Genomic DNA, 22,389 nt, shown 5'->3' with positions numbered 1-22,389 from the left:
AAAAAGGTAGAAACATTGCTAGCTCTACCTTCCCCAACCTCCATCAAACAATTAGTCTCCTTCTTACAAAAGCTAAGATATTTGGGTAGATTTATACACTTACTCTCTCAGGCCATATATCCCCTATAGCAACTGACACACCAAGAAACACTTGTATGGAGTGAAAAAAGTGAAGGACATTTTAAGGAGATAAAGAAAATGTTGGAGTCACTTCCTATAATCCTCCAGCCTTGTTGGGAAGAAACATTCTTTGTAAACCCTAGTGTGGGAGAAGAGGCCATTGGTGCTGCTCTCCTACAAAAAGATCCAAAAACATTCTTCTTGAGGCCTGTGTATTCTGCCAGCCGCCTCATGAAAGCATCAAAGAAGGCTTACACCTCCATGGAACAACTACTATTGGCCCTCATGTTTGCAGTAACCAAAATTTGGCCATATTTGCTTCCAAAGAGGTTTGTGATCTTCACTGTGGAGGATATGTTTCCCTATGCACTGCAACATATGGAAATCTCTAACAAAATAGCAAAGTGGGTGGTCCAACTTCAAGAGTTTGATTATACGGTGCAGGTTGAAAAAACAACTCGAGCATGCCTGGCTGATATTTTGACAAACAGGTGCTATGAGAAAAATCTTAGGGTGAAAAGAAAGGACCTTCCACCACCCCCATCCATAAAGACTCTTGTAGATGCTTATAGCCTCTACTTTAATGGTGCATACAAGAGAACTAAGGATAAGGCAGTCTCGCAGGCATTGTTGTTTTCTCTCCTTTAGGAGAGAAAATCTATGGTGAAGGAATCATCTTGGAAGGTGTCCATCTAACAATGAAGCAGAATATCAAGCTTTAATTCATGGTCTTTTTTGGTTTCTTAGTAATTCAATTGAGAGGTTGAATGCTTTTGGAGACTCCATGCTATTGGTAAGGCAGATGCAAGGTACATGGGCATGCAAAAATACAAACCTCTCTAGTAAAATGAGAGAGGCCAAATCTCTTATGAGAATATTTAGGGAAGCACAAGTACATCATGTGCCAAGAGACCAGAACAAGGATGCCGACCATGTAGCATCATCAAAGCTGAATGAGTCAATGGTGGGAGCAATGGCTATCAAACCTCCACTTCAGCAAGGCAAGGAAGACTTAGAAGATATTCTACACCTCTTAGAGCATGGAGAAGCTCCCAAACACCTGACTAAGGGAGAAAGACAGTGGCTAGCTCGGAAGGTTACAAGATATTCTATGGTAAATGATAGTTTGTATTGTCTTGCTAAGGATGGTGTGCTTAGGAAAGTGCCTTCAAAATGGAAAATTGAAGAAATCTTAAAATCTTGCCATGATGATGTGTGTGGAGGCCACTTTGCACACGACATCACAAGTAGAAAGGTTCTACAAGCTGGCTTTACTTAGCCTAGTCTACACCGAGATGTCAAATATTGGTGTCAAACATGTGAAGAATGTCAGAAATCAGGACCACGATGGCTCATAGCAGAACCTCAAATCCCAATCAAGGTCTACGGACCCTTTGAGAAGTGGAGAATTGATGCCATAGGGCCTCTACCACGCACTCCATCAGGAAAAGAGTATATTATCATGGGGGTAGATTACATGACTAGATGGGCCGAGGCTATGCCAACTAGAAGAATCACTGCTAAGGAAGTGAATAAATTCATCTTTGACCACATTTGTTGTAGATTTGGTACCCCTCTTGAAATACTATCAGATAGAGGACCAGGGTTTGGAGATAATGTGGTGGGTGAACTCATACAAAAGCTAAATATTCAATGATGACACTCTACCCCTTACTACCCTCAATGCAATGGATTGGTGGAAAAGGTAAATGGAATGATTTGTAAAATCATCAGCAAACAGGTACATTCAAAGCCCCATGATTGGGACAAGCACCTTAGTGAAGCTCTATGGGCTTACAGAACCTCCTTCAAAACCATGTTAGGGTTCACACCTTTTCATCTATTTTATGGAAAAGAGGCATAGAGAAAAGTTCAACAAGAAGCTAACATATAAAAACATCAAGGAGGGATCTTTAGTGCTTCGATATGACAATCGCTTTGATAAAAGAAAGGATGGCAAGTTTCTCTACCGATGGGAGGGACCGTTTTGGGTCACAAAAAAATTCAACAATGGCTCCTACAAACTTCAAGACATTGAGGGAAAGTGCACAAGACCAGGGTAAATGGATGGCACTTAAAACCCTATCACATCAGGGTGGGGTCAGCTCAAGATACCAAAGAGTGTCTAGAGGCATAAATACCTCTAGCCAAGTTGGGGGGCTATATGATCTGAGAAAATCACAAAAAAATATTTGTCTAACACTTTGTTGATTTTTTGTATATTTGGAGGTTTGAAATAAAGAAGAGGGTGGGAACAACCTCTTGGGAAATCCAAGAAATCACTGGATGGAAATATTTCATGGACCGGTTTACCAAGGGGGGGTGAAGAGTAAAGATCAATGGAGGAAGGTAAAGGGAAAATGTGTAATGTGAAAAGAAAAGACATGAAATGGATTTGGATCCATCCAAAGGGCATGTGAGGCTCATAATGTCATGGCTTTGGAGCCTTATGATAATTCAAACAAATGGGACCCTTCTTGGAAACATTAGTGGAAGAAAAATCAGGCACATGATTTTGTAATATTTTTTAAAAACACTTCCACTCAGATCCAAAAAAACTTTTCAACATGAAAGTTCTAGCCGTGAGCTGAATTTTTGGCTGGTACGTTTTTATAATTTTTTGAAGCTGGGAGTCGGAGATATGGCCAAAATGGTGGATGCCAACTTTTTCCAACTACGGTGGATACCACCTCCCAATTTTATACACACCCACACTTTCTTTCCCACACTTAAAACTTCCATAAAACATCATTCATTAGACTCCCAACCCTTTTCCCTCTCTTCTCCTCTCTCTCAAGCTAATAAACCATTAGCATTTCCCTCCTAAATCACCCTCAAATAATCCTTAATTGTAGTAGTAATGTATGAATTCTCACTACTCTCTCTCTATTATTGCTAGATATGATCTTATTTTATGGAGATTCTCCACATTTTTTATAGGTGAGCTCTTGGACTCAAGCTATGGGGGGAGAATGGAGACAACTCACCTATGATGGAACTTGATTAAGTACAAAATTGGTCAACAAAACATCTAGATGGAGCTTCCACATTGGTGGAACCGCCTTAATGCAACTTTGGTGGTGTTAATTCCTATTCTATCTTAACCTCCTCCCTAAACACCGTCAAGACCTATATAAAGAGGCCTTCTCCTTTGTAAAAAGCAAGAGAGATCCAAGAGGCCTTCATCAGACCTATTGAGCCTTTCCCATTTTCTCTCATGAGCTTATGCAGTTCATTCCCTTACTATAGCTTATGCATGCTCTACATGGTAATAAGCCCATGCTATTGGTGTCCATATTGTGTATATTGGTTATGTCTCGAGGGTTCTCTATCTCTTGTGCCCTCTTAAGTTTTATTGATTAATCTATTTTTTGTAGTTCTCTCTCTCTCTCTCTCTCTCTCTCTCTCTCTCTCTCTCTTTTAGTTTTCCTCTCTTCCCCCTCACAAGCTCCTCTCCCTCTTGCATAGCATCCTAGTCCACTCTTCCATGACTAGGTGGTGCCCTTACCTCATTCGCTTTGTGGCAAAAGGGAGTTTGGCATAGTATAGAGGCTGCCATACCAAATTTCCTTTGTCAATACTTGCCATTGATGCTCCTATCATAAGCTTGTAAACCCCTCATGTCGCTTGTCATTATAGCCTCTCTAAGCTTTGTGAGTCCCTTGTTACAACCTCTCGATATCCACTATGTTTCTGGTACCCATGCTTAGCCTTTCTGCAATAGCCTCTAGATGTTTACCATGTTTGTGGTGTGCCCACACTTTGTAGGTCATGCTTACTAAAGCCTTTACACACTTTGTGCCTTTTTGGTTGTGATTTAGGAGGGGTGTTGAGATTCTAGAAATCACATCCATTTGTATGCCTCTTTGTATGGAGCAGTAGGCAACGAAATCAGAAGCACTCTAGGAAGAGATCTTGAATCCCATAAGCAGAGTGGTGCAGAATGGTACCTACCCAGCTACTATAAAGCATTTTACTTGACTATTTTAACATGCTACCTTTCGGCCATCCAAGCACGTTTTTAGCGGTCCATGGAGAGATGAAACTAAGCGTCACCGCCCGGCACTCCCATGGAACGTTACATGGTTTGTCACCTAGGGTCTCCCGAGTTCACCTCGCAAAGGAACATTCACGATCGAACCCACTAGGATCGACTTGAAACTTGAGTCCCTAGTGGTCAATGTCTCTTGACAGCATTCTAGCCTTGGGTCTTGGACATTCTACTTTACACATAGATACGCAAACCAAAGCAGTTCCATACTGCACTTGGTTCAAAGAGAATGGGAAATGAGAGGGATACGCCACCCAGCCTCTCTAACCGTAGGGCATTTTCCCATTCCGGTCCCCTAAAACAGCATGAATCGGGTTCTAACTTAACAATACCTAAAGGCCAAATGATGGTAAAACCTTGTGAGAAGCCTCCCAGTTCTCTCAGACCACCTTGCCATAGGACGGACCTGTCGAGGTTCCACCCACCTGCATAGGGAATGGGGTTTGTTTGCATAATTTATGGCATAGACATGAATACAAAGCAAGCAATCCTTTGACAAATAAGTTTGAATGAGTTCCTTAACTTATCTCAAGTTAATCTATGTCTCCTGCCCATACATGAGAAATTATGTATTCCTTTCTATCCAACAAAAGTACCCGATCCAAATCGCATGGCACTACAATTTCTATCCATTTTCTAGAATAGGATCATCCAACACCCTAGATGTTGGGCTCACTGTAGTCTACAACTCAAATGTTTTGGACTCGACAAGGGGTGTCCAGAGCTCCACTAACCCCAAGCGACCTAGGAGTGAGACACACTTTTCGTGGATGGCCTTTTCACCACTCGACCTTCGGCTCGTGAATCGAAAAGTGCCCTCTCGGGGTAATCTGTGGTGCGATCTTGGAGATGATCCACTTGTGCAATTATCCTTTCTTAATTAATCTAATTAAGAATCAAGCATAGTCAAAGCAATCAAAGGTTTCGAACACTGAACATGACATAAGTTCCATTATTCAGTTTCATTGATCAATAACCCAACCTTATTCCCAACAAGTATAAAAGCATCGGTCTTTTCTTCAACTTAGGGTTTCCTAATCCCTAGAGTTCTTGCCTGGAGATGTTGCTAGCCCAATTCCCAAATAGGATTGATAACATAGTCGCTATCAGACAGGTCTCAAGGCATCCTAGTTTTAATCCTAATGATTGTTGTTTGCACTAGCTACACACAACTTCAAGATCCCAGAGAATTAATAGTTTGTGACATTAGCAAGACTTCAATGCAAGGTCAATTTGTGTACCATCGATGAATGTTTCATATAATCTTTCCCGTGCATGCACCATCCATGTGCATAACCCTTAAGTAACCTTATATGTTCTTTATGCCACATATAACTTTGTTGGGTGGCATTGGGATGGAAGGTATTTGATTACATGTGTTTGTGCAAACCTCAATGTGCCACATGAATAAATCTATGCGAGGTCATCTAAGGTTGCGAAAAGAATTAGCCTATGATCCCCTATGAGTTCCTTAACTATCGAAAAATAATTTCAAGCTACTTGTTGAAATGAATTTATGTGCATGCCTATGCCTCAATGAATAGTGGAGATGGCAATTAGTACCTCGATATTCGGATATGAATTATCCATACCCGAGGTTGTAATCGTATTAGCAATAATACCATGGCCGGTGGCTCCATTGTTGGGTGTGAGATTACCATTGCTGCGTGTCTCCCTCCATTTGGGGGCCATACTTTGTCTTATGAATCTCTCTATTTCTCTATCCCTTGCCTGAGAGATGATGTGGTGGGGGTGACTTCCCTTGATTGCAACGGGGGTTTAACTCGCGAGGAAAGGGAATAAATTGCGGGGAAGAGAGGAAGTGTGTGGTCACCCTCTAAAGAGGGGAAGGGCTCGATCTTCCTCTTCTTCTCCTTCTCTTCTTCTCTCTCTCCCTCTCTCTTCCTCTACTTATATCTCTCTCTTCTTCTTCCTCTTCTTCTCTTCTTCCTTTTTCTCTTCTCACCTCTCTCTTTCTTTTCCTCACTCTTCCTCTCCCTTCCTCTCCTCTCTCTCTCCTCTTTTTCCTGCAGCATCCTAGGCCCCTCTTTTTTTATTGTGAATGGGAGGGTTATATAATGGGGGGGAGGTTTTTTTTTTTAATGAGGGGAAATGAATAGTGGGGGGAAAACATGGTGTTGCATGGGGGGGGGGGGGGGGGGGGGGATGTTTTTGGGGCCTCCCCATTACCCATGACTAGTCGTCATGCTTGAGGGCTCGCCATCTTCATCATTTTTGATGTCCTCCTCTTCCGTGCCATCCACGTGGACTTTCTCTGTTCTCTCTGTCATAATCACCTACTTCCACCCCCTTGACTTCCACCATCTATCTTTTCTCCATGTTTTTCGTGGTCAAGTTTCTCCCTTGCGTCATCTACCACATTTCCCTTCTCTCCCTCCTCGCCACCTTCCATCGTGTCCCCACCCCTCGCCACCTGTCGTTGGCGATGACAGGGGGAAAATTTCCCATTAATTTTAATTAAAATAGGGGGTTTTCCTGTGAAAGTGGGATATTACATCCTCTCTCCCTTAGAGAACTCGAGATGTCCTCATCTCAGAAGAACTAGGGAAGACAAGCATTAGTGGGGTTTAGGGCTTGTGGGTTAGGATCCACCATGCTTCTGCTGCGCTACTCCAATCACTCATAGGCATGTGATATTTTGAAACAACTTCTTATTATATTAGATCTATCTAAATGTGGATTATGAGAGAAAAGTTTGTTATAGTTACATCTCATGGATATCTTCTAGGTTTTTCCTAAGTATCTAGTATATTGTGGATTACCAGAGGTCGTACACTCTCATTCCTTGTAGTTATATCCAATGTTGTGGAACTCGGAGCATCGGTGTTTAGGGTGCTTTGGACATTCCCTTTTGAAATGACCTAACTCCTTGCAATAAAAATAGCGCAGAGCTTTATCATCTGCGGTCGCAAGACTCCTGGTCGTCCTTGGTAGGATTTTCTTCATTAGACCAAATTGCCTTAGGATTCTTTTAGCGGATCGAAGTGATCTTGAAAACTCTATTCCTAGATTGTCATTTCCTTAGTTCGGGACTGAGCTCCATGGACAATCGGCTTTTTTTGTAATACTAAAGAATACTTCCAAGCTACGACATTTTGGTAAGACCCAATCCATATTAGTTGAGAAAAAACAACTTAAGAGAAATTCGTTGCAAGTCATAACTGTCATTCCTTGCTGAGTATATTTAATCATTTGTAAGTTCTAGGCTCAAAATAGATGCAACTCATATTACTTAGGTTAACTGTAGTTACAAGAGTAAAGTTTATTCTAATACAAGTTGTATTTCATGTCGACAAAAATTCTAGGATTTCTAATAATCTTGAAGAGGTGTAGTGGGCTCTAGGTCTTCATCTTCATCCGATTCCTCTATATATCTGAAGATTGCACTTGTGTAGCTTCATTTCCTTGGAGGATCCATATCTTGTGGACTTAAGTAGTCTAATTAGACGTGCCCTCGCTCATTGCAGTGGAAACATCGGTGGTTGGGGCATCTCCTATGGATGTGCCCTAACTCTCTACACGTGTGGCATCTCTTGTCCTCATCTCAGGAAGCATCTTTGCTACGATTGCCCAATTGAAGTTATTGGATGATTGGATTCACTTAAAGTAATTCATCTTGCAAGTTTGTTGGATGCATTGCTTCAAGACGGTGGTTTAGAGGAGTGTTTAGGCCATGGCAAAACTTGGATACTTGCTGCGTAATATCCATAGGTGGTGCATATTTTACTAGGGTTACAAACTTTGAGTAGTAAGATTCCAAGGTTAATCCATAGCTGCTTTAGCTTGAAGAATTCATTCATCCTTAAAGTTTGGTAGGTTGGCGGAAGGTATTATCCGTGTGCAACATCTTTCACCTAAGCCCAAGTGACAACGGCTTCTGAAATACCTTGATCCTTGCACCATTGCCTCCACCATATCTGAGCTTGGCCAACTAACTTCATTTTGTTTATCATTGCTTAATTAGTAGTGACAGTTCCTGAAGCAGAGAAATAATCATCCATCGACTCAATCCATATCTCCGCCTCTGCTGCGACATCTATCCCTTCTCCACCAAACTCGGGTGCCTTAATCGGCTTGAGAAGGAATTTCTTCTCTTGCATGTCAGTATTCGTAGGTGCAAAAGGTGCCTGAAAATCAAGCCATACCATGTAGGTTATTTTGTTTAAGATATGTCTATGAACCATACATAAATCAATCCCATATCATTACAAATTTTGGCTCTGATATCAACTATAACGTGCCATCTTTCGGCCGTCCACGCACTTTTTTAGCGGTCCATCGAGAGACGAATCTAAGTGTCACCACCTGGCACTCCCATAGAATGTTATGATGTTTTTCGCATAGGGTCTCCCGAGTCCTCGCAATGGAACATACACTATCGAACCCACTAGAATCGACCTGAAACTTGAGTCCCTAGTGGTCAAGTTCTCTTGACATCATTCTAGCATTGGGTCTTGGACATTCTACTTTATGTAGAGATACCCAAACCAAAGCAATTTCATGCTGCACTTGGTTCAAAGAGAATGGAAAATGGGAGGGATATGCCGCTCAATCTCTCTGCTTTTAGGGCACAGTTCCATTCCAATCCCCTAAAACAGCATGAATCGAGTTCTAACTTAACCATACCTAAAGGTCAAATGATGGTAAAACCTTGTGAGAAGCTTCCCAGTTCTCTCGGACCATCCTCCCATAGGATGCACCTGTCAGGGCTCTGTCCACCCGCTTTCCTTGATAGCTTTAGTTTTCTAATTAGATCCTATCACATTTATGTGTCAAAATCAGCTTCTTTAATTAGGCCTTTTAGGGAACGGGGTTTGTTTGCATAATTTATGACAGAGACACAAAAACAAAGCAAGAAATCATTTGACAAATAAGTTTGAATGAGTTTCTTAACTTATCTCAAGTTAATCTATGTCTCTTGCCCATACATGAGAAATTATGTATTCCTTTTTGTCCAACAAAAGTACCGGATCCAAATCACATGGCACCATAATTTCTATTAAATTTCTAGAATAGGATCTTACAATGCCCTAGATGTTGGGCTCACCATAGTCTACAACACTGACGTTTCGGACTCGGCAAAGGGTGTCCAGAGCTCCACTAACCCCAAGCGACCTAGAAGTGAGACTCACTTTTCGTGGATGGCCTTTTCACCACTCGACCTTCGGCTTGTGAATTGAGAAGTGCCCTATCTTGGAGATGATCCACCCATGCATTTATCCTTCCTTAATTAAAACAATTAAGAATCAAGCACAATCAAAGAAATCATCTTAAAATCATCTTTCAACGAAACATTCCTTTATTTTGCATGGTAATTTGTCATCACAGACCCCTACTATGCATTTACCATCAATACAAGCACTTGGAATAATTATCCAATTCACATCCCACAATTAGTTTAATGCAAAGGCATTTAGGATGTTATTTGATCAATCAACAAAACAATAGTATCCTTTTCCAAACATTGCAGGAATAGTCGCGATAACCTTTCCATTGCATATTTGCTCTCCCCCTTGGGAATTAGGAGGGATTCTACGTAAGATTTACTTAACACACCCTTCACTGGGCTAAGGTGTCTGTTAAGGTTTTAAACACTAAACTGAAAGGTGAGAAGGATTGAAGCTTGCACTCGAGAGCTATGGCAGGAGGGCAAGAGCAAGAAAGAGACAGACAAGAAATGGGAACTCCAACAATCACAATGTGTGACCGGGCCTTCCTTTATTCAAACTGTCACTAAAAGAATAAAGAATAATGTGATGGTGATGGGCGCTCGCCACTTGCAGTGTGCAGTGGTGGTGACTATCAGTGTAGTAATACACGGGCAGCTAGGCGAAGCGCCTTTACCCCCAACAATCTCCCACTTAAAGGCAAATCTGCCCTTGTGAGGAGTGAAAAGAAAAAGAAAAAGATAGTACAACATGTACACATGTACAACAGGATGAGAAAAGACGTCATCTCATCCCACGCCCATCAACCTCCCGACGAAGGCAAAGTGCTCTGTAGAGAGGCTTTTCTTGAGTAGATTTGCAGGATTCTGGTCAGTTGAGATCTTGACAAGATCAACAGACTTGTCCTCAACGACCCCACATATGAAGTGATACCTCACCTCAATGTGTTTTGTCTTTGCATGGAAGACCGGATTCTTGGCTAACTGAATAGCACTCATAGAATCCGAATGCAATGTAGGGATAGCATCAATACCAAGGTCCACAACCAAACGACCCAACCAAATGGCCTCCTTGCAAGCCTCAGAGGCTGCAACATATTCGGCCTCTGTAGTAGAAAGGACCGTGCATTTCTGCACCCTGGACATCCAAGAAACAACATCTCTAACATAGGTGAGTACATAGCCGGAAGTGGACTTCCTGCTATCTGCATGTCCTGCATAATCAGAGTCAATGTACCCCATGACTCCTGTATCGTGGCTGCCATAGCATATGCATATATATGCAGTGCCCTTCAGGTACCTCATGATACCCTTCATGGCATCCCAATGCTTCTTGCCGGGTGATCCAAATAGCATGCCACAACACCAACTGCAAAGGCAATATCTAGATGAGTGGCTATCATGGCATACATAAGATTGCCCACTGTGGATGCATAGGGAATCTTGGACATCTCGGCCATCTGCTCATCTACCTGCGGACAATCAGCCTATGATACCTTCACATAAGAAGGCAATGGATAGCCAATAGGCTTTACGTCCTGCATGTGGAAGCGCTCAAGGACTTTATGAATGTACTCCTTCTCTGTGACAAGTAGAGGAGTCCCTAATGCATGTCGCATCTAATACGCATACCAAGTATGTGAGGAGCCTGTCCCACATCTTTCATCTCAAAGCTCTTCTTGAGTTGAGCTTTAAGAGCATCTAGCTCATCATGAGCTTTCCCTACTATCAGCATATCATCCATATAATACCAAAATCAATAAAGAACCATCACGAGCTTTCTTCGTGTAAAGACACGGATGCATAGCACTCTTGCTGTAGCCCTGTGACTGCATAAAGGCATTAAACTTATGACAACACCTAAAAACATGTCACATATTGCAAAAGTTTTCAACAACATTGTATACATCTGATACACTACTACCATCTTTTTACATTAATCTCATGCAGATGCGGTGTTCGTAGTTGTTGTCTTTAGAGGCCGTGTCCTTGCAGTCTAGCCAGGAGATGTTGGTACAAGGAAGTTCTTGTACGAGAGGAAGGTGGAGTTTTAGAAAAAATCTGATAGGTTTACTTAGTGAATCTCAGCTATGACTGTTTAAAATTTTCCTGTAGGGATTATTATCACTTAGAGGAGATAAGATCTTGTTATAAATTAGGAGTTTTCGGGGGAATTTTAGACTTGGCAAGGTCTTGACAGGTTGATAGGATATCTTAGTATTAATTTAAGGGATGAGGGATTTCACCGGTTATGCTACCTCCTACCTCCCAAGGATTAAATTACTTATGAAGAATACACAACATCATGATTGTGATTATTGTTTACAATAATACTGCCGTGACGATCAAGGGGTGATCATTAGATCATTGGTGATTATTATGGAGATCCCTTTGGGGAGGTGTTGAATATCAGGTAATTGGAAAGCTTGAACTTTTCTGCAACCAACATAAGATTTTTTCAAGGAGATGGTCAAATTGTCAAGGCCAAGAGTATTAGGGGACTTTTGGTTCGTATCCCTATCATTAGTATAGTAGAATATCTCTTGCATTGAGGGTCTTCATCAGTTGCCAAGGCACATATGGATCTTCCCAAAAATCCTTATGAAAAGCTTATCACTACTAAGGCCAAGTTGTGTGATCACCTATGGTAGTGCTCTCATAAGCTCATTACTACAGGCTTGGGATTGTCAAAACCATTCCAAGTAGCACTAGTAGCAAAAAAGTGGGATAAATGAAGGACAAATGACCAAGGGTGGAACAAAAGCCCAATATTGAGAAGTCACTCAAGAAAATGAGTCGACAAGGGAGTAAGAAAGGAAATTTCCAAAAAGTAGGCACTATAGAGCCATCCAAGAGTCTTTGAAGGAAGTTCTCCAAAGGGGAAAGGAGGACTTGGCCATGAGAATGTAGAGATTGTGCGAAAAGAACATAAGAAGGAAGGAAGTTTCCAACTCGTAGAGAGTTGAGGAAGAAATTATTAGGGGAGTGTCATTATTCCTTTAAAAACCGTAGTGAGAGGAGGGGAGAAAAAGAATGTTATGTGTGAGAGAGCAGTTAGAGAAAAAAAACTGTCGTGATAAGGGAGGGGTGTGACACAATGTAGAGAGAGAGAGATCGCCATGTGTGCCATCAATCGCTGAGCAGAGGAGTTTAGAGGAGAGGCAGCACGAGCGAAAGAGAGAGAGGGGGAGGGAGATGAGGGTGAAGAGGCAGAAAATACACAAGCGCACTATTCGGTTCTACAAAACATGCGGCGGGTTCAGGGAGCCTTTTAAGGTGATGTGCGATGGCGCCTTCCTGCACCACCTTCTCACCCACAAGATGGGCAGCCCCAACGACCACCTTTCCCATCTCCTCTTTGCTCCCACTAGGCCCTTCATAACCAAAATTAAAGAAGCTTGGGAATTCATTCTCTGGGACTCTTTCTGCTACTCGCAAGCTTGACTCAGCCAAGAGGAGGGCCGACTTGAAGCGTGACGGCATCCATGGGGCTGCAACAGTATTAGCCTTTGGAGCAACTGAATATATGGAGTGAGGCACACGACGTAGAGAGAGAGGCCTTGAAGCTGTCAAACAAGAAGCCGACACAGCATTGCAAGAATCATAACAGCAAGAATAATTCACACTAGAGAGGACATGCGAAAACAGAAGCAGCTATTGATGATGATGGTGAGGGTGAGGGCGACGAGATGATGAGGTATAACCCTCGGCCTTTCGTCCACCCCCTCCTGTCTGCTGTAGCTTTTGCCAAGATCAACGCCTTCGACATTGATGATGTGGTGCCAGGCGTTCGCATCCAAACACGTATGTTGCCCTACTGGAATGTGTGTAAGAATTGAGAACTAAACTAGATGAACAAATTGATCAATATTCCAAGGTGAAACAACAAAACAATATTGTAACTACTCAAGTCAAGAGTAGCTCACATGTGAAAGGATCTAGTAGCACCATTGACAATGTGCCTATTCATCATCCTACCCTCCTTAGAAACTACATTGATAAATGCTCTTTGATGGTTCCTCTCCACTTTGAATGTAAATTATAGCCCCATATAACTAGGACCTCTAATTATGTGTGAATCTCTACTATGATAATGGTTGTTGTTAGGAGTTGATTAAGACACACTTGAGGAGCCTCATGAACACATTCTAAGAGGAGTTGATTTATGACATTATAAAATGCAAGAAAGGAGTTGAATTAAAAAACATAGGCAGAAGAGCATATAGAGACTAGAGAGAGAGAAAAAGAAATAGTCGTGAGGAAGAGGGTGCCATCTTTTTGAACGAATTGGAGAGAGGGAGAGATAGGGAGGGCTTCGAGAGCACAATCAAAACAAAAAGATTGCAAAAGAATGTAATTGGAGAGCAAAAGCGGAGAATTGAAATCAATACTTTGTCGTTGAAGATCATCGCCATGTCCTTCTCTTGATGCTAAATTGGAGCTTCAATATACCTATCTAATATGAAGTGATAAGATCTCTCAGGAGACGAGAAATGATGAGCTTGCGGTGCACAATGACTAGATAGTGGCCAGATGGAAAGAGGACACAGCTTCCAAAGACACGACAACAACCCGCAGATTTTACAAGTATGCGCCTAAACCGTTTAACAAAAATAGAGGTTATAGCATGAGTAAATATTCAGTTTATTATTTTTAGAAAATGTTTTGAAACCTTTTTTCCTACGCTCAATGGTTATTTGTATTTATGTGGACATGTTTCTATGATCTAAAAATAGAAAATAGTAAAAAATGCTTGAAAAAAGCTTTAAAATGTTACAAATAATTTTTTATAAAATTTCTTATTGAAAAATTATAAGTTATGATATTTTTTCCATAAAGACATTAATTTTGAAAATTTACTCAATTTTTTAAATAATGTTTAAAGACTATTCAGTATATTTAAAATTCAAAAAAATATTTTTAAGAGAAAAGTAACAATTTCTATATATATAAAAATGGATTTTCTATCAATAAAAAAATTATGATATTCATGGAGAACTGAAAAGAAAATTTTTGATGTGTCAATGGAGTTTTTGTAAATTTAAGGAAAAGGAAACAATTTAATTATATTGTCTTTAAAAGATGTTTACATTGAAAAACATGATGTTTTCATTTTGAGAAAGATATGTGGTGTGCTGTTTAATAACATAGGGAGGGGTAAAAATAAGAAATGTAATAGTCTTTTATAATAATCACTTATGTCAAGGAAAAACTATAGTCCTAAATTTAAACTATAAAAAAATTAATACAAAACAATTATCTGATGGCATGAGGGAAAGCTTCATTATCTAAGTGGAAATTCTATATTTTATTTTTCTATAAATATTATTTGAGTGATTAAAAGAGTTAAGATTGGAGGGCCATTAGGATAATTGATAACTGAGGGGATACATTGGGGTTTTAAAATGAGCTGTGCATGTGGACGTATAAAAGTGTGAAAAGAACTTGTTTTTGTCATGATTGATGTTTAGTTAGAGAAGAAGAAAGAAAAGACGTTACTATTGGAAAATAAAAACCAATTAAATGCCTAAACATTAATAGCAAAGGACGAATTGTGCAAAACAAAGAAGGGAAACAGTTTAAAAGGGAAATTAAAGTTTATAAGTTTATCACACGTTAGTTGATTTGTTTTGAAGGTTTGCTAATTAAAACAATACAAGGAAATAATTTTATAAAAGGTGGAGAAGGAAACATTTAAGAAGGAACTGAAACAGAGATATACTTATAGACTATATTGAATTTATGTTGTGAAACAATATTTCTAAAGTCAAATATAAAATTTCCTGGGAAAATAGAATAATTAAGTAACTTTTTTAAGAGAGTTCTAGTTGGACTACTTATAGTGAAGGGTTATTATAAATATTTGAAAGATTAGGCAAAGTTATTGCAGTTAGTAGTAAAAATCACCTATCTAGTGCAACAACTCTTAGAAGTTGGCTTGACAACTCCGTTAAAAGTGGCTTGGTCATTGGCCGCCGCTCAACTTATGATACCACTCCCTAGGTTCATGCTTCAAGCCATAAATATTTTTCTTCAATTTGCACACTAGGTGCTCCCTGCCAGGTTCTGCAAAGCCCTTAGGCTGCTCCATATAAATCTCATCATGCAAGTCCCCATGTAACAAAGACGTCTTGACATCCATCTAGTATAAATCTAAGTCAAACTGAGCAACCAAAGCCAAGAATAAGCGCAAGGTGGTCATCTTAACCACAGGAGAAAATACCTCATCAAAGTCCACACCATGCTCCTGCTTAAAACCCTTTGCTACCAATCTAGCCTTGTATGCCAGCTTAGGGTGTCCAGGGGTACTTTTCAGCTTGTACACCCACTTGCATGGCAAAGCCTTCTTGCCCGTAGGCAAGGAAACCAAATCCCAAGTGTCATTCTTATGCAAGGAGTCTATTTTAGACTGCATAGCCCTCTCCTAGGAGTGACTCTCACCCTTGCGCATAGCCTCATCATAAGTGAAAGGCTCTCCTGCATCTGTAACCAAGACATAATGCATTGAGGGCTTAAATCTATTAGGTGGACGTCTGTCTCTAGTAGACCATCTCATGGTAGGCTTGGCTGCCTGCCCAGCTACCTATCCAACACCTTGACCATGAGCATCTGCTGTAGCTTTAGGCTGTCCAATTGGCTGTGCGAGAGCTCTCAGCTCCTCCTGAAATATGACCCTGCGGATCTCAACAACTCTCTCAGGCTGCCGATGCATATTGTCTTCATGGAAGACTACATCATGACTGCGGATGACTTTCCACACTTGGGGATCCCAGAGATGGTAACCCATCTTGCCTCCATCCCCATAACCAAGAAAAATGCATTTGATACTCTTAGGATCCACCTTACTTCAACTTGGAAATCCAAACCAGTAGAAGGTGATTTGTTTATGACATGGACAGCTGTACTAGCTGCCTCAGCCCAAAAGCTCTGTGGTAGGCTTGTATGGCTAAGCATACTACGTACATGCTCCTGGAAGGTTCTATTCATCTGCTCAGCCAAACCATTCTGGGGGGGACGTAGGGGGCGGTCAACTGACGCTTAATACCCCTCTCATCACATAACTACTCAAAAGCACGTGAGACATACTCACCCCCATTCTCTATCCTTAGGCATTTGAGCCTACACCCAGACTGGTTATCAACCAATGCAAGCCATCTCTGAAACTCAGCCAAGACATCCGATTTCAGCTTAATGGGATAAGCCCAAACTTTTCGTGAAACATCATCTATGAAAGTAACAAAATATTTTGCACCACACACCCATAGACTGACAAGGCATGGGCCCACAGACATTTGAATGTAGCAATGCCAAGGGCTCACTCATGCGTGGCCTACCTGACTTCTTATGCATAGACCTAGCCTGCCCGCCATAAAGACAATGCTCACATGAATCAAAACATGCATAATCAAGGGGCGGTAAGTACTGCAAACCAAAAAGCATTTTCATTCCCTTCAAAGCATATGGCCCAAACGGGCATACCAAAGAGATACATGTGGGATAGAACCCACAGACAAAACATGATCAAGGGAAGAAGCAGATACAATCAAGGGATAGAGGCTACCAGCCTTGACACCTCTCGCAATCACAAGTCTGCCACGAGTGATCTTCCATGCAGAGTCTCCAAAACATACATGATAACCTGTGTCATCAAGCTGTCCACCTGACAGGAGACTACGTGCCAAAGCAGGTACATGACGTATAGCCTGCATAACAAAACTACTGCCAGAAGGAAACTACAGCCTAACATCACCGATGCCCACAATGTCAAGAGAGTTGTCATCACCCAAGCTCACAGAACCCAAAACAGTACGGTATGAATGAAACTACTCTCAGCAAGGTGTCACATGAAAGGATGCACCTGAGTCCAAGAGCCAACACTGTGCATACATAGAGTGTATCTTTGTCATCTGCAAAGCATTAGAAGAAGCTACAAGGATATAGTCATCATCATCAACATCCTCAAGCTACATAACATTGATCTCTTCAATTTTAATACCGGACTTTGCAGGCACTATGTTGTAATCAGAATACTTATCCTGCACTTTGTCTTTTCCCTTATCTTTGTGCCTTTCATTGCACAGTTCATGGTATTGTGGCCTAATATGGCCCTTTTTCCCACAATGGTGACAAGTAACATTTGCATTCCTTCCACAAGATTTGCTATGTGACTTCCCATGAGACTTGGACCCAGATTTCTGAGAATCCCATCCATGGGCAGTGCCACTGCCATGCTTTCCATATCCATCATTCCTGACTCTATTTGTCATAGCATGCAACACATGAGAGGCATCCAAATTCTTATAGTTAACCTCTTCCTACAAAAGAGCACTCTCAACATCAGATAATTTCAAGGTAGCAGTAGATGTACATAATGCAGTGCGAAATACATCCCATGGCACATTAAGAGTACCAAGCAAGAAAAGAGGAGTGACATCCTCTGTAAAAGTGATGTCATGCAAAGTCAAGTTCTTGAGTATAGCATGGAACTGACTCAAGTGAGCAGACATGGTCACATTCTCCTTCATGTGCAGATCCATAAGCTGCTTTAGCCAATACATTTGACTCGCTCGACTTTTCTTGTCATAGAGATTCTTGATTTTATCCCACAACTGCCATGCACTCTGTTCTTCCTCAAATACATTGTAATGAGCCTATTCTGTGAGAGATAATACAATAGTGGACTTGCATAACTCATCAAGCTCAAACCATTCCTCATCTGGCATAGTTGCAGGCGGATGCTCGCTCAAACTCAATGGTTTGATCTGCGATTTCTGCACCAACTCCTGCCAAATCTGGCTCTTCCAATAATAGTAATTTGTACCATCAAGCTTAGTGATGTTGAAAATAGCATGATCAGTGGATGAACTCGCCATAATGCAGGCTGGAAGACTGTAGGCAGTTCAAAACTGCTTGTTGTTTACTGCAGATAGCCAAAAAACAACAAAATCGAGAGAAAATAGCAAGAAAAGTGTAACCAAAGCTACTGCCCACCAAGTACTAGTGAAAGTACATCATTTCAAAATATTTCAACATGAAAAATCCATGTCAGTCTGGAGTTATATGCTTGCTGTAATAAATGACAGCAAGGTACTATGAGAGTCAATTGCTGACCAAATCACTACACCAAGTCAAGAAATGACAGCCAAGACATGACCAGCCATAAATGAGCATAAATCAGCACCAAATAGTCATCAAGACCCTGAGCAAACACCCAATTATGTCACCAAAGCATCTATCAATGAGTAGGCATACCCCTTGGACAATAGGGCAAAGTATACATAACACTGGCAAGACCTGACACTAGTAGGTGTATGCTCACAAGAGTGCAAAGCTCAAGCTCAGGTCAAAAGCAACTCCAAGATATCAGTGCATGAACCATGCGATATTTAAGTGTACGAGATCCCAAAGTCTTGAAAGGGAGAGACGGATCGAAGGTTGGACTCGAGAGCTATGGCGGGAGAGCAAGAGTAAGAAAGGGAGAGACTATAAATGGGAACTCCAATAGTCACAATGTGTGACCGGGCCTTCCTTTATTCAAACTGTCACTAAAAGAATAAAGAATAAAGTGATGGTGATGGGCGTCCGACACCTGCAGTGTGCAGTGGCGGTGACTGTCAGTGTAGTAATACACAAGCGGTTAGGCAGAGGTGCCTTTACCCCCAACAACCTCCCACTTAAAAGGCGAATCCGCCCTAGTGAGGAGTGAAAAGAAAAAGAAAAAGACAGTACAACATGTACATATGTACAACATGCATCAACCTCAAAGGCAAAGCGCTCTGTAGAGAGGCTTTTCGTGAGCAGATCTGTAGGATTCTGGTCAGTCGAGATCTTGACAAGATCAACAGACTTGTCCTCAACGACCCCACGTATGAAGTGATACCTCACCTCAATGTGTTTTATCTTTGCATGGAAGACCGGATTCTTGGCTAATTGAATAGCACTCATAGAATCTGAATGGAGTGTAGGGATATCATCAATACTAAGGTCCACAACCAAACGACCCAACCAAATGGCCTCCTTGCAAGCCTCAATGGCTACAACATACTCGGCCTCTGTAGTAGAAAGGGCCGTGCATTTCTGCACCCTGGACATCCAAGAAACATCATCTCTAGCATAGGTGAGTACATAGCCGGAAGTGGACTTCCTGCTATCTGCATGTCCTACATAATCAGAGTCAATGTACCCCATGACTCCTGTATCCTGGCTGCCACAGCATATGCACATATCTCCAGTGCCCTTCAGGTACCTCATGATACCCTTCATGGCATCCCAATGCTTCTTGCCAGGTGTATCCATATATTGTGCTACAACACCAACTGCAAAGGCAATATCTGCACGAGTGGCTATCATGGCATACATAAGACTGCCCACTGCAGATGCATAGGGAATCTTGACCATCTCGGCCCTCTGCTCATCTGTCTGTGGACAATTAGCCTGTGATACCTTCACATAAGAAGGCAATGGACAGCCAATAGGGTTTACGTCTTGCATGCGGAAGCACTCAAGGACTTTATGAATGTACTCCCTCTGTGACAAGTAGAGGAGTCCTTGATGCCTGTCGCATCTAATGCGCATACCAAGTATGTGAGCGGCCTGTCCCAGATCTTTCATCTCAAAGCTCTTCATGAGCTGAGCCTTAAGAGCATCTAGCTCATCATGAGCTTTCCTTGCTATCAGCATATCATCCACATAGAGTACCAAAATCAATAAAGAACCATCACGGGCTTTCTTCATATAAAGACACAAATTCATAGCACTCCGGTTGTAGCCCTGTGATTGCATAAAGGCATCAAACTTATGATACCACTCCCTAGGTGCATGTTTCAAGCCATAAATACTTTTCTTCAATTTGCACACTAGGTGTTGCCTGCCAGGTTCTGCAAAGCCCTTAGGCTGCTCCATATAAATCTCATCATGCAAGTCCCCATGTAAGAAAGCCATCTTGACATCCATCTGGTATAAATCCAAGTCAAGCTGAGCAACCAAAGCCAAGACTAAGCGCAGGGTGGTCATTCTAACCACATGAGAAAAGACCTCGTCAAAGTCCACATTATGCTCCTGCTTAAAACCCTTTGCTACCAATCTAGCCTTATATGCCAGCTTGGGGTGTCCAAAGGTATTTTTTAGCTTGTACACCCACTTGCATGGCAAATCCTTCTTGCCCGTAGGCAAGGAAACCAAATCCCAAGTGTCATTCTTATGCAGGGAGTCTATCTCAGACTCCATAGCCCTCTATGAGGAGTGACTGTCACCGTTGCGCATAGCCTCATCATAGGTGAAAGACTCTCCTACATCTGTAACCAAGACATAATGCATCGAGGGTTGAAATCTATCAGGTGGATGTCTGTCTCTAGTAGACCATCTCACGGCAGGCTCTGCTACCTGCCCAACTGCTTGTCCAATACCCTGACCATGAGTATCTGCTACAGCTGTAGGCTATCCAACTAGCTGTGCCGGAGCTCTTGGCTCCTCCTGAAATATGACCCTGTGGATCTCAACAACTCAGGCTGCCTATGCATTTTGTCTTCATGGAAGACTACATCATGACTGCAGATGACTTTCCGCGCCTGCGGATCCCAGAGACGATAACCCATCTCGCCTACATCCCCATAGCTAAGGAAAATGCATTTGAGACTCTTGGGATCCATCTTACTTCTCTTGTCCCTGGGCACATGGCAAAATGCCTCACATCCAAAGACACGGAGATGCTCATAAGAGGGAGGTTTTCCAGTCCATACCTCCTCTGCAGCCTGGAAATCCAAACCATTAGAGGGTGATCTGTTTATGACATGCACAAGTGTACTAACTGTCTCAGCCCAACAGCTCTGTGGTAGGCCTGCATGGCTAAGCATAATGTGCACATGCTCCTGGATTGTTCTATTCATCCGCTCAGCTAAACCATTCTAGGAGGGGGGTGTAGGGGGCGGTCAACTGACACTTAATACCCCTCTCATCACATAACTGTTCAAAAGCACGTGAGACATACTCACCCCCATTATCTGTCATTAGGCATTTTAGCCTCTACCCAGACTGGTTCTCAACCAATGCAAGCCATCTCTGAAACTCAACGAAGACATCGGATTTCAGCTTAATGGAATAAGCCCAAACTTTTCATGAAAAATCATATATGAACGTAACAAGATACTTTGCACCACCCATAGACTGACAAGGCATGGGCCCACAGACATCCGAATGTACCAATGCTAAGGGCTTACTCATGCGTGGCCTACCAGACTTCTTATGCGTAGACCTAGTCTTCTTGCCATAAAGACAATGCTCACATGAATCAAAACATGCATAATGAAGGGGTGAGAAGTACTGCAAACCAGAAAGCATTTTCATTCCCTTCAAAGACATATGGCCCAAATGGGCATGCCAAAGAGATATATGTGGGATACAACCCACAGACAAAACATGATCAAGGGAAGAAGCTGATACAATCAAGAGGTAGAGACTACCAGCCTTGGCACCTCTCACAATCACAAGTCTGCCACGAGTGATCTTCCATGTAGAGTCTCCAAAACATACATGATATCCTGTGTCATCAAGCTGTCCAGCTGACATGAGACTGCGCGATCAAAGCAGGTACATGACGTACATCTTGCATAACAAAATTGCTGCCAGAGAGAAAGTGCAGCCTAACATCACCAATGCCCACAATATCAAGAGAGCTGTCATCACTCAAGTGCACAGAACCCGAAACAGTACGGTATGAATGAAACCACTCTCAGCAAGGTGTCACATGAAAGGACACACCTGAGTCCAAGAGCCAACACTGTGCATACATAGAGTGTATCTCTGCCATCTGCAAAGCACTAGAAGAAGCTGCTAGGATATAATCATCATCATCAACATTCTCAGGCTGCATAACATTGATCTCTTCAATGTTAACACTGGACTTTGCAAGTACTATGCTGCGATCAGAAGACTTATCCTGCACTTTGTCTTTCCCCTTATCTTTGCACCTTTCATTGCGCAATTCATGGCATTGTGGCCTAATATGGCCCTTTTTCCCACAATGGTGACAAGT

This window comes from Lygodium microphyllum, chromosome 24 (assembly GCF_053477565.2).
Source record: "Lygodium microphyllum isolate KBCC chromosome 24, Lygodium_microphyllum_v1.1.10, whole genome shotgun sequence".
NCBI classification, from domain to species: Eukaryota; Viridiplantae; Streptophyta; class Polypodiopsida; order Schizaeales; family Lygodiaceae; genus Lygodium; species Lygodium microphyllum.
The sequence above is the reverse complement of the archived record's forward strand: the minus strand, read 5'-3'. Positions refer to the sequence as shown.